The 13,979-nt window shown below is 43.2% G+C and overlaps 1 long non-coding RNA gene across 2 annotated transcripts in view; it reads left to right on the forward strand.

Moving 5' to 3' along the window:
- The first annotated feature begins 892 nt into the window (after positions 1–892).
- Positions 893–13,979, forward strand: part of LOC102376100 — a 27,955-nt gene continuing 14,868 nt past the window's right edge. Inside the window, exons 1-2 of one of the 2 annotated variants that reach the window (XR_003093094.1) lie at positions 893–985; positions 10,145–10,306. This is a non-coding gene — a long non-coding RNA (uncharacterized LOC102376100). The remainder of the gene's footprint in view (positions 986–10,144; positions 10,307–13,979) is intronic. The other variant, XR_323364.3, reaches the window with a different exon arrangement.

A 13,979-nucleotide genomic window follows, 5' to 3' on the forward strand; every position in this document is an offset into this window, starting at 1 on the left:
AAAAATCCCAAATGATATGACATTATATTACAAGCAAAGAATGAGAAATTAACTATAATCTAGACCCACTTTCTAAATAATGGAGAAAACTCCTGCTTGAAATAGAAGGGTTTATGGTGCCGTGGTTAGACAGGAAGCCAAGACTCTTGCCTTTACCAAGGCCTTTTTTAATGAATTGAGGCAAATCATTTTTATGGTGTCACAATTTACTCATCCTTAAAATAGATAAAATAATACAAGAGTGTTTGGAGTATTAAATAATGTTTTTAAAGTATCTTATGAGCCTTGGATGAAAGATGCTATGGAAGAATAAGCTATTGTGTTGATTGAAATAATGGCCTCATTCTGTTAAAAACTGAGTGAGAGAGAAAAATGATCTCTGAACAGTTTAAATTAAGTATTCCAGTATTTCCAATAATCCTCTAGTCCTTCAGTTATCTTGCTTTCTTTATTGAATGTGTTTTGAAGCTAGTAGTAAGACAGAGGAGAGCAATAGTAGAAATAATAAATGCATATGTTGGAGATAAAGATGTGGCACAGATGATAGATGTATAGATATGATTTCATTGAAGTGTGTACATATTATCCCTCGGTCTGCAGGTAAAACAGGAAATGAACAACAAATGCTATTAGGCAATGCTGATCTCCATTACATATAGCAGAGCTGTGAAGGCCGAGGCTGCTACATTACATTTTAGATGAAAAGTTCTGGATCAAAGGCATTTAGATGTTTCTGTACAGTTTTTCCAGTCAATTTAGTAGTATTTACAGGTTTTGTCATAAATAGTCCTGGAAATAATAGATTCTTTGTACTCTTTAGATAAATGTCAGGTATTTTCACTCGGTGATCACATTTATTAACATTCTCTTCTTTCCTCTTAGTTACAGAGAACACTACAAAGATGCTTGTGGAGAGAACCTTGACTGGTATTCATAATTGGCCAAATACAACAGTTGTCTACAATTAATGAGTTTCATCTGAATGGTAAGAGTGAGTCAGATTATACTGGAGTATAACAGCTTTGTGACTACATACACAGATGTGGCTTTAGACCTCTGGACATAACGGAGATATATGCTGGGCTATCAGCAGGGATCTGGGGTTTTTGTTCGCCATGGAAAAATGTGGAAAAGCTCAGGTTTTACCACTTTAAGGAGAAAAGCGCAGATTTTCTCCTTTAAAAGAGAAAAACGCTGGAAACAGCAAGTTTCCCCTTGCAGGCTGGCAGAGTTCCATGTACATGGCAGCCAGGCATCCTGGAGAGCAGTTCCTGCAGCCCCTGGCAGGTAAGTCGTGGTGGGGGAGGGGGAATTGAGGCCCCCATAATGAGGTGGGGAGTGAGTTGGGCAGGGCTGAGGCTTCAGCTGTGGCTGGGGGCTCTAGAAAGCCAGGGCAGTACATGGGGCTTGGGGTCCGGGGCGGGAATGCATGGCTGTAGGGCCTGGGTGGGGAGCAGAACAGCCATGGGTGGTTCATCCAGGGGGCAATGGAGGGGCTGGCTTCCTGCTGCTGCATGCATTCCTGGGGGAGGATATGGGGGGGCATGTGCCCCCCCAGATGTATGTGTGGAGTGGGGGTGGATGCTGGCTGATGGCTGTGGGTTTGGGGCTCCCTGCCCTACTGCTTTCCCCCCAGGGGCTTTCACAGCCTGGCAGGTAGGACCTGGCGCAGCAGGGCAGAGTCGGGCAGGGAGGCTTCGGGCTGCTACCAGGAGCCCCACGCCACCATAGCAAGGCACCTTCTGCCTGCCTCGCAACAGCAGGGGGCACAACTCTGCTCTGCCACCCCTGCTGCTGCCAGGTGGGCAGGGGGCTCCTCGCCATGGCGGTGCAGGGCTCCTGGTGGAAAAATCAAGCCCCACTCTGCCCTCCTGCACTGGGTCCCACCTGTTGGGCCATGGAGGCCCCGGGAGGAGGGCAGCAGGACAGGGAGCCCTGAGCCCACAGCTGCTTGTCTGCATCCGCCCCTCCATGGGCTGCGCTTCAGCCAGGCTGCCCGTGGGGGTGGTGGAGCCAGGCTCCGCACTCCGCTCGGGTCGCAGCAGTGCCACCTCCCACAGCTGGCAGCTGGGGCTTGGGCACTTCTGCGGGGGGCAGGGGGCTGTGGACCCGAGTCCCTGGCCCTGTAGCCCTGGCAGCTGGGGTCCGCTCAAGCAGGGCTGGTGGGGGGCCAGGGTGGTGCGGTGGAGAGGCTGTGGGTTGAGGAGTGAGAGGCACTGCCAGGGCCGGGGGGCTATGGGTTGCCAGTGAGGGGCACCAGTAAGGCTCAGGGGATGGGCAGTTATGGGTGGGAAGTGAGGGGCTGTGGGCCTGTGGGTGTGGAGTGAGGGGCACCAGCAGGGCTGGAGGGCTGTGGGTCAGGAGTGAGGGGCACTAGCACAGGCAGGGCACTGGCGTATTAGGGCTGCTCAGCGCCACCAAGCAGTGGGGTGGGGAGGGGGCAGCTGCATTGAGACTCATGTCCTGGAGAGCAAAGGGGGCAGAGGGAGCTCTAATTTTTCCATGAAAAAAGCCTGAAATCAAATGCCAAAATGTATAGGTATTTAGAATGTCTTTTATTATAGTGAGTGAAGCACTGGTAGGCTTCCAAATTGCTTTAAAATTGTAAATATATCAATAAAACATTGTGTTCAGCTGATTTCTATATATATAGTGGCATTTGTTTTTAAACGCAGAAAAACATGGATTTGGGGTTTTTAAATCAGAGAATCTGCAAATTTATATCAGAGAATTTGTGAGTTTTAAACAGAGAAAACAAGCATCCCTGGCTGTCAGTCATGTCATAATATGGAGAGAAAGCAGGAGCCATACAGGGCCCTGGTGGCTTCTCCTTCCTTTGAAACAACAGGAGCCATGCAGCTAAATCCACAGTGCAGCATTAGGAAAATGCATCCTGCCTTCTGCCCTCTGGGGTACACGGTGCCCAGAAATACAAAATCTGCTTAGCCTTTTTGCTTAATTCACAAATGGACAGACTTAAAATCAATTGGAAGAAATTAGGCCAGATGTTGAGTGCTTTCCTCACCTGAAGGAAAAAAAAATGTATATCTTTTTGGCTATGTTGACTGGAGAGTGTTATTGATCTTATAAAATGGGTTTTTAAATCTTTAATAACATTCTCATATTTTAAATGTTATTTCCAAGGTATCCTTCCACTACTACAGGGAGTTGTCGGCAGAAGGGTAAAACCTAATAATAGGAAGCAAAAGTAAGAGGAGCTGTCTGTGTCCTAAAGAAGGATATATGGAAAAATCAAAAGGCACATGGGGGTTGTCCATATTTATCCAAGTACAAAATATAGGAATGCACACTCATTTCAGGTGTGCAGACTAGGTTCCTAGTCTGCTGAATGTGAGAACCATCACATCTGCTGAGAGCCAGCCTGAGACCTGGATACTATTTAAGTCTGACCAAAGCCATCAAAATAACTTCCTAGGCTTTTTGCTGGTGCCCTGGACTGGAGTGAACTTCACACCCTCATAGTTTCTCTGCCCCATTTATTCCCAAATGGGAAGTTAAAAATAGTACTGTCATGGCAGATGAGTGGTAAGCAGGTTGATCTGCACTGGATGCACATGCCATGCCCGATGCTCTCCTCCGTGCTGAACTCAAGATGAAAGCATACAGAAGTGTGCAGCCTCTGGCCCCCTCCTTAAGTCTTAAGTTCTCATGTAAGGGCTGCAGTTACCCTACATTAATGTTAGAGAGCATAGGAAATCCAGAAACTTTTCTTCTGGAGGCATGAAATGGAAAAGATTGAAAGTAACTGTGTTAGAGGGTGGGATATCCCATTAAGGGGGATTAATTTGTGACTCATAGCAATCTCCCAAGTAACTAAATGGTAAAGATTCATGTAGGGTGCAAGGTAGCACTATGCTAATACTTGCACTGATACTTCTGCACCTACTACCTTCCCTTAGGGTGGTATTGTGCAGAGACCAGCACTCTGCATTATAGCTTGCACAGCTGCCCTGCAGCAGTATCACTGCACTTAAAGTAGACTAGCTACACCTCCCCTTATACCCCTGATGTGGAACCTGGACACACTGAGGGCACCTGACCCTAGTAGTTCCCTCCTACTAATCCAGTATATTCTAGGCTATGCAACTGGCTTCAGCATCTGCAAATATAACCAAAAGGTGGGGTCTGGTCCACAGTATGTTGTTGATTAGTGAAGTTTGTGCGTTGTGTTGGAATCCTCCTCGGTTTAAGGCACTTCAGGTCTGATCCTGCACCATTGAAGTCAATGGAAGTTTTCTCCTGGGCATAAGGCCAAGGCCCATATGCCAGTGTCTGCAATTATCACTGTGTTGGGGAAAACTGGACTGTAATATTTCTATGCATTGTGTTGTCACTGTCCAAAAGAATCACCCCATAAACCAGCATAAAGAGGATTTGTACTAACGGTAAAGAGCACTTAGCTCATGCTAAACAAGCATTACATTAAACAGGTCGAGGTGCTCAGATGTATGTTTTAGAACCAGCTAAAAAGCTTCCTGGATTACTTCCATCATTAACAGAGAAATAAGGAAATCTGTCATATCAAACCATGTGCATTCTCCCCCTCCCCCTCCTATGTGTTAAGTGATTATGGTATACTGTCATATTCTTGAGTGTTGATCAATGAAAGCCCTCCCCACCCCTTTTCATGAATAGGGCAATTCAGTTTTTATTTGTTCTGTCTCATTCTCATCATACAAAACAAAACATATTTGATTGTTACTTGAAAGGGACTATCTTCCATATGTCAGATGTGCTTAGTTTGATAGTATTTCTTGGGATAAAAAAGCCTTTTCGATTCTAGAACAGAAAACATTTCCCCATCAAATACTGCATTAGTTGCGAGATCTGCATTGTTTAATCACTTAAACATTGAAGTTATCTTCCTTTCGTTATTAAACACTTGGAACAAAGCAACTTCGGCTATTGAGCCTGCTGTTTCATGGGAGTACGGGTACCCCGACCGAAAACAAAGAGGTGAGTAGAAACAAATAGAGGCCAAGTAGACGATTCTGGTGAAGCAACTTGAATTTTTATTAGCGTTATGCGCCGAGTTTGGAAGGCTTATGAAAACTGATAGCTAGGGGCCACCAAAGCTTTCCTACCCAACAAGGGGTTCTAGATTGACATAGTAATTACGGACATTGGTGATGAGTAGGGGGTACATGCGGGTGCGTGTGCACCCCCTGAGATTGGCCATGAACCCCCTGAAAACACTAGCTGTGAAACCAGAAGTATGCTTCTGGTTTCGCCGCTGGCTCGGTGACTGACCAACCAAGACCCCACCCCGGTTGGTAATCAGCCATTGGGGGACCCCTCCATTGGTGATCTGATGCTCCCCCAGACTTGGGAGGCACCGGTCACCCATGATTATGGAGCCGGCCAAGTGGACTGGAGGAGCCATATATCAATTATATAGAAGCAAACAATAAGCTGTCCTGTCTCCGACAGTGGCCAGCACCAGATGCTACAGTGGAAGATGTAAGAAGCCCACAGTCACCAGATAGTCTATCCTTCACCCTTGTCTTCTATATGATGCCTAATATCCTGTTCAAAATGGCATTAGTTATTTTCCATTAAAATAGCTTAGCAAAACTGTTGAGAATACAGAGGGTTTCCAAGAGCACAGGGCAAGCAAGAAAGGAAACAAGAAGTTAAAGGGCTAAAAAGAGCTGGAAAAATAAGAAGTTGTTTGTGGAAGGCAATGTCTATTATGTGTTTGTGCAGCGCCTAGCACATTGGGCCATGACTGAGGTTTCCAGGGGATACTGCAGTACAAATTAATAGAATAATATATTCATACTATAACCAAGAAGGAAAGAAACAGGGAGAAAATCTTGAAATCTCTACTCACTCTTCAGGAAGCTACAAACAGGTAGAGAAAAGGACTTACTAATAATATTGATTCATAATAATGACTGAAACATCCAAAGATTTCACATAGACTGTAGGAACAAACTGCAGTGTTAGCTTCTGAAAGGGGACTCTCCAAGAGAGAGCCTGTGTGGGTGTACGCGCGCACACATGCACACTCGCATATATATATATTCACGTGGCTGCAAAAAGAAAGAGAAGCCAAAACAAAATCCAGCAATAACAAAGAAGCACCAAATAAGTTCAGAATAATATAATGCCACAGGAGCTGTGTTCATGACATCTTCACCTGCAGTAAGTGGAGACTAGCTGGCGATGCATAAAAGTCCTAGAAACAGGCCTGTAGTCAGTGTAGAACCACAGACACATCTGAAAGGATGAAAAAGGCATCAGTTTAAAACACACAGGCCCACATTCCCCTGTCACTTACCCAGTATGTGACTTGAATTAACAGCTTACTTCTCACCCCTAACATGCTCATATTTTATTGAAAAGGCAATACTATTACACAGGAAGAGTGAGTGCCATATCAAGCAATAGAAATAATACACAAAAGCACAGGAGAGGCCTGAGATGCATATATAGAATTGAAGATAAAATACAACCGTATCAAAAGCACTGTATTAAAAATAAAGTAGGCCTGATTCTCACTTGCATTAAAGCCTGTTTACACCTCTCTGATAGAGTAATGGGCCCATAAAGTGTGTGCCACTGTAATTACTCCCTTTTTAAGAGTCCATCAAGCTTCCAGAATGGGGTGAGGGGGAATCAGGCCTGGTGTGGAGAACAGTGACTGCATCACCCCGTTTTAAATTCATCCTAAAAATTCAAGCAGAAATGGGCTGGGGAATCTCACAGCTCTATCAAAGATGTGCAGATTTCTCCAGTTAGTTCTGCCTACCTCTTTAATTGCACTGGGTTTGCTTCTTTGCCTCCTTGTTCCTTGTGCAATTATAGATCCTGTGTACATTGGGCATAAAATACTTGTATTTCACGCTCACTTTGTTCAGATGTGACCCCTCAAAGTAAGTGAGGTATATTGGCTCTGATTGGATTATACAAAATATGAATCAATTTACAGAAAAGTCACAGATCCTAGCAGGGGAGCTCAGCAACCTATCAGTTAAAAGGCTAAAAGACACCCCAGAAGCTTACATTAAACCTTATTGTCCTGCAACATTTCTGGAGCTGACCTCCACCCTCACTCCACCATCCATGTGACTGAGAACAGAACTAGGCACCAAAGACATAAATTAAGTTTTCCTTGTATTGTTCTTACATGTATATGCTTATCTTCACCTGCTTTGTCATCACCTGACATTTAAGTTCCCAGATCATTTGAATTTTGCAGCATTTTACACCCAAATTCTGCCAGAAAGGGTTATGGTTGGACCATTTCTCTTACAGTATCTTTTGGAGGTCTTACGCTCAAATTGTCCATAAGAATGCCATTTCACATGCTGAGGCTGAAAGATGGCTTTGCCTCACAGGCTAAATCTCAAAATTTGCAGAAAGATACAACTACAGCGAGTTTCAGGCTTTTTTTTTCCCCAAGCATTTTCTGCATTTTAATCATTGCTGATTCTAGTAATAATCCTTCATAGTTCCAACATTAAATCTGGCTCCTGGCAGGTTTGCCATTGGAGATTTGGTGTACCAGGGCTGATCTTTTTTTTTTTTTTTTGGTAGAAAATACATTGTTCTCATTTTGAAACAGGAGTTATGGGTGCACGTTTGTGTCTCCAAAGCCAGGAGACAAGCCAGTGGCTACCATGTCAATCAATTCATCTGGTGAAGGTGTTGGCAATGGAGGCTGCTTTCATAAGAGATCTCTTTGTGCATTTCCCATATGGAGTAAAAAGTCGGCCTCCTGTGGCAGCCCTTCTTCTGCATCAAAAGCTTCAGATCCCACACGGAGCATAGTTTCCATTGACATAATAAGTGCATGGCCGTCTCAGAAAGCTACATTAAACATCAGAAGCTCTCTGCTAGGACTGGCTTAGGTCACAGGAGCTAGGGATGTAACAAAGGTTTCCAACGAGGAAACTGAAAAGCAAATGGGAGAAATGACCTTTCAAGTTTTTCCTTTTGGCAGTTCCATTTCCACACAAAAATGAAGATGAGGGTCAGATCTGTGCAGTGTTTCACAACTCCTAGAGCTAATGTCGGAAAAGTCACGAATGATACAGGCCTACTATAGGGGAGCGTGTAATGGTGCGCTCGGGTAAATTGCTCCTGCTGCCTCTCTATGGCTTAATGAAAGCCAATCCTCCACTGCTGATAAAATCCACTAAACACCAGCCAGCTGCTTTACTCAAGGCCCCGCCAGCTCGAAATCTCTCTCTCTTTCTCTCCTCTTAATAGTCAAACAACAGGGTTTCTCACAGAGGGTCTTACATTTATTGGACTGGCTTTTGCAGACGGCTGCTTATTGCCCTGTTTGTGAAATGTCCACGAAATACAACAACAAGGATGTTTCCTGGGAGCTGATTATATTTTCTTGTATTTAACAGAAGTGAGCCAATGAATTGTCCCTTTGCTGGGTAGGATTGATGGGGAGGGACATGAGTATGCCTTCCAGGGCTTCTCACTCCGATGTGGGGAGATGCTGTTGCTTCACCTGTGCAACATGGAGGATCGGGCCGAGGGCTCTACGTTAGAACTGACCTCACGCATGACTGTCCCCGTCCCATCGATTTGGATCCTGTTGTCAGAGGATCCTACCTTAGGGTTTCAAATTCCGGAGTTCACTAAGTGAAATACTCCAGATACAACCACATCCGAGGACCAGACTTCCAGGCCAAAATAGCTGTTTTTGGAAATAGTTTTACCTAATTCTGTCCCATGTTTCCAGTGCATTTAGCCTCAATCACTGCCACGCCAAGACACGTTCACTAAGTGCTCCCGTTGCCTGCTGAATCAGGACCTGAGGCTGAACGAATTTTAAATGGAAACATAACCTCGCCACATCCACGCAGGGACGTTAGAGAGAGGAATTTTCATTATTGTATGTTCATTCAGAAAATGCAGTTAGGAGCAACGTCCTTCCCATTAGTGAAAAGACTGCAGGATAATCCCTGATAAGAAATGCCCTCCAAGGCAGCTTTTGGTATGAGCTTAATTTGAAAAGAGGGGTTTCACATTATGGAGCGAAATGAGGAATGCATTTTCTTAACAAGAAAAGACAAATTGAAACACATGCTGCTGAAAGATCTGAACTTTATACAGTGCCAGTCTTCAGCAATCCTGCCTTGTTAAAAATGTATTAGGTGATTGTGGTGTCTTAAAAACCAAAAGGCTAATGCAGTGTCCAAATGAGATACAATAAGAACAAGAGTAGCTACTCAGGAGTTCAGTGCTTTCAGAGGGAAAAAAAGAGAAAGGGAGAAAATCAAACCACTGCTTCCATCTTTGCTGGAGAGAGAGAATGATGCTATGATCTCTGACCTTTTATTAACAAGCTAGTCACATCCAAAGGACAGTGATTCATTTCAGGCCACCTTATCTGCATTTGAACAGACTCACCCCCGAGGCATTCCTTTGTCATATACTGTAAGTACAGATGGCAATAGATTCCACCTTCTAGTGGAAACAGGTTTACAAATTTAGAACTGCTATTTTATCCCATTTGCAATATGAAACAATTGTTAATGAGATTTCGAAAGTTATAGCTAAACCCAGCTCAACTTTTGTAATCACGCATATGTAGACCTTGCTAACTAATACCTATTGTCATAATGAAAGTCTCAAGAGACTAAAAGATGTCATCTTTGAATTATGAATTGATAAAAGGAACACGGTGCAGTATTTGAAGGTGATACGAAGGCCGAAATTTCCCTTCTGCCAAAGACAGAACAGAATGACTTCATTGATCTTACCACTTATGTATTGCAGTTCCGTTTGAGAAAAAAAAAATTTACTTTGTTATCAACTATTATCCAGCTTACACATGGGTAAAAATAATCCTTTTCATCCATGACAGGTAAACACATCATTCATATTGCTCTGTCAGGGAAAACTCAATATGCCCTTATCAAGAATAATGTTTAAGGAGCAATACTTCTCTCTGCATTTTGTACTAATTAAGTAATTTAATGAAGGAGGCTTAAGGATCTGTGGATTACAGAAAACAGAAGTAATCAACAGGCACAGACACCGTTAATTAAAAGAAAAGATCCTCATGAAATTATTAGAATTAATGTAAAACAATGTTTCCTATGAAAATGCAATGTGGTGGCAGAGTAGCTAAGTTGTCTTTTTACAACTCCAGGGGCATAATCTCCAGATTTAGGCTGCTGCTGCTCCCAGCTGTAAATGGGTTCTTGGCCATCTCTGCTGGGAAGTCAGAGACAGCTGGATGTGCATCACTTGCTTGCATGCCATTGGCTGTGGAAGCTGAACCATGCTGACCGGATGGGCCTTCTAGGCACAGGTAGGCCACATCCAACTGCCTGTTCCTTATAACAATTACAAATACTTATGCCTGGTTAGGCAGGGAATTACAGGAAAGTGTTGATCTCAAAAACAAAAAGGGTTGGATTTGTTTTGTGGAAAAATAAAAGTCATTAGCAAATATTGTCTGCTTCTCAGTTCATTTGCTATACACAATACAATCAGCTAGATTCCCCGAGCCAGCTTCCTTTGGGGAGAAACTCTTCTTAAGCTGAATTTAAGTGAGGCTCGAGACTTATACTGACCCATTGCACAGGGATGAAGTTCTCCCTGTGGCATGAAATCCAGTTTGAATCCTTGGGAGTTAGAATGTCAGATCTACTCAGGTCAATGGAATTAGTCCCAAGGATGAATGGACTCTAAGGTGGATAGAAAACTGGCTGGAACATCAGCCTCGGAGAATAGCAATCAATGGCTTGATGTCTAGGTGGCAGCTGGTATCAAGTGGAGTTCCCACGGGTCAGTCCTGGGGCTGGTTTTATTCAATGTCTTCATCAATGACCTGAAAGGTTGCATAGAGTGCACCCTCAGTTTGCAGATGGCACCAAGCTGGGGGAGGGAAGGGCTAGGACCTAGACAAATTAGATGATTGGGCCAAAAAGAACTGTATGAGGTTCAACAAGGACAAAGTCCCGCACTTAGGACTGACCAATCCCATGCACCGGTACAGGCTGGGGGCTGACTGGCTGGGCAGCAGCACTGCAGAAAAGCACCTGGAGGTTACAGTGGACAAGAAGCTGAATATGAGCTAGCAGTGTGCCCTTGTTGTAAAGAAGGCTAATGGCATACTGGGCTGCATTGGTAGGAGTGTTGCCAGTAGGTCAATGGAAGTGATTATTCCCTTCTATTCAGCACTAGTGAGGCCACATCTGGAGTACTGTGTTCAGTTTTGGGCCCCCACCTCCCCACTACAGAAAGTGTGTGGATAAATTGGAGACAGTCCAGCAGAGGACGACAAAAATGGTTCAGGGGATGGTGGGCATGACTTATGAGGAGAGGCTGAGAGAACTGGGCTTATTTAGTCTAGAGAAGAGGAGACTGAGAGGGGAATTAATAGCAGCCTTCAACTATCTGGAAGTGGGTTCCAAAGAGGATGGAGCTGGACTGTTCTCAGAGGTGACAGATGACAGAACAAGGAGCAATGGGCTCAGGTTGCAGCAAGGGAAGTCTAGGTTAGATATTAGGAAGAATTTTCTCACTAGGAGGGTAGTAAAACACTGGAACAGGTTACCCAGAGAGGTGGGGGAGCTCCATCCTTGGAGGTTTTCAAAACAAGGGTAGACAAAGCTTTGGCTGGGATGATCCAGTTGGGGATGGTCCTGCTTTGAGCAGGAGGTTGGACCAGATGATCTCCTGAGGTCCCTTCCAACCCTCACTTTCTATGATTTAATGATTCTCTGAATTTATGTTGCATGGTTGGATCTATGTTTTCTACTTATGTTGAATTAGGAATACATGCAACCAGTGATACAATTTATGAATATCCATTAGGACTAATACATGAAGAAAACCTGACTGTTGAATGTTATTTATTATTCAGGTAGACTTTGATTCTTTGCAACAGTTATGCAAGTATTTTACTTTCAGTATATGAATAACCCCATCCACATTCAACAAATGACTTAAGCTTGTGTTTTAAGTTTTCTTAGGTTTCATTGGCTTTAATTAGACTTAAAGGTATATTTAGGTGCTTTGCTAAAGTGGAGCTTAAATACTGTCACTCCTTGGACCCAAATAATAACAAACTTGAGAAAACCAGGTCTTCAGGAACTAAGAGCAAGTTCAGATATTTGAATTTTGAAGACATCTTTGCTATCTTCCAGCTATTAGATGTTCAAGATACCATGGTGATTAGTCAGAGGTAGGAATCTGAATAGAACAAACCATTCGTGAACACCTCGGCATGTTTTAATTTTAATTTTCACCTTTCCAAAAAATGGATTCAGTACTTGCCTCAGGAACTCAACTATTGGGTCTGTTTGTATGTCTACCTTAATAAGACTAATAAGGTATGAAATGCATCTCCCCAAACCTCATTTTTCTTACTCGAATTCCCCAAGCACTTGTCAGAATATACTCTAGTACATACCACATTTCCAACACCTGTTAGACACATTCTCTGAGAATTTTTGCCAAGGCGCATAGACTAATGCAACATCTGTGAAACATTTCAAAATTGGCAAGCTTAATTTTTACTGTCTTCAGTATGTATAATGTTTTTTAGCCGTTGTGTTTTGATGACTCACATTTTTCATACCGGAGGGCTGGATTTGCCAGGTAACAGAGTTCTGTTTGTGCGATATAAGCGGTCGTTAATGCATAGCCAATTTAAAGGGGCTAGAGAGCTGTATTTGAGGATGCCCATTGTGTAGGGAGCGTATCTGCTGATAGAGGTGATTCTGCTGCCCTTTTGCCAATGTATCACAAAACCCTGTCCTCTCCTGTGCCAGAGCTCTTGCTCTCAGCACGCTCCAAGGTGTATCTGGGGCAGCTCTGGGCTTCACTTATGGTTTTTGATCCATGGAAACTTTTTTCACTCTTCTGATTTTGTGATCTGATTTGGGGGCTAACTGTGTACCTTTTGATTGTGAGAGTAGTTCTCACTCCCAAAGTTGGTCCAGATGCACTCGGTGGTGCCCTACTGGATCTTCAAACCCTTCAGTACTTTTACGTGTGTGCATAAGAAACTATTCTTGTGAATGAAGTTTTAGTTTTATGGTTTATAACAGGGGGCCTGCTGTTTCTGGCCTGGTTGAAGCCTTGCCAGTTCATACAAGCTGAGTCCTGTGCACCAAATTACACCTAGGAAAAAGTCTACTTTGATCTATAAAATCTCCACAATTTCTCTTCTGGAATAAATCCCACTGTGCATCTACATGTGCATTTAAGTGCAACTAAATTTAATGCATATTAAGCTAATGTGCATTAAGCAATTTTTGGCAGCTCTGCCATATGGCCCTAGTGGCTGGTCAGACTTGGCACTAAAGTTAGTGCCAGGTTGAGTCTACACATGTGTTAATGCGTTTTAACTAATTGCTCCTAAATCTGATACCTGCATTTGCAGGTATCAAATTTAGGTGTGATTAACCTAATTTTACCATTTCAACGCACATTAAGGAAGCACATGTGTAGATGCATTCCCATAATGCGCATTAAGTTAGGCTAATGCACATTAACTTGTCTCATGTAGACACCCCCAAAGTCTATTAGAACCCAGTACATTTTAGCTGACATCACTATCTGGTGCATCCAGGAAAAATAGTTAAACTCTTTATTCTAGTAAGAGGCATGCTTTGTTTGCCTAGCAGATAATTAATTTTTGGAACAATGTCTAATTAGTTGTGCTAGTTTATTAGAAACTGTGAAAAGATATCAGAAAGCTTCTCAAGAAAGATAAACCTGGAGTATCGAAGGCTATCCAGGAGAAGATAAAGCAAAATCTCCGTGGCTTATCTTTATGAGACAAAATGTTTTCATTCAATTCGCTCTACACGCCCAATTTCAATACAGTATTGTGGTATTAGACACAGTGCCACTAACAAAGAATATGTCCTAACGATCACAAGGCGTGTGAATATTATCTTTTCTGTAGTTTGGAAAATATTGATTAAGTAGGTGGCCATGGTAACTTTTCTGTGAGATATGATAATAAG

Source organism: Alligator sinensis, unplaced genomic scaffold (assembly GCF_000455745.1).
Source record: "Alligator sinensis unplaced genomic scaffold, ASM45574v1 scaffold876_1, whole genome shotgun sequence".
NCBI lineage: Eukaryota > Metazoa > Chordata > Crocodylia > Alligatoridae > Alligator > Alligator sinensis.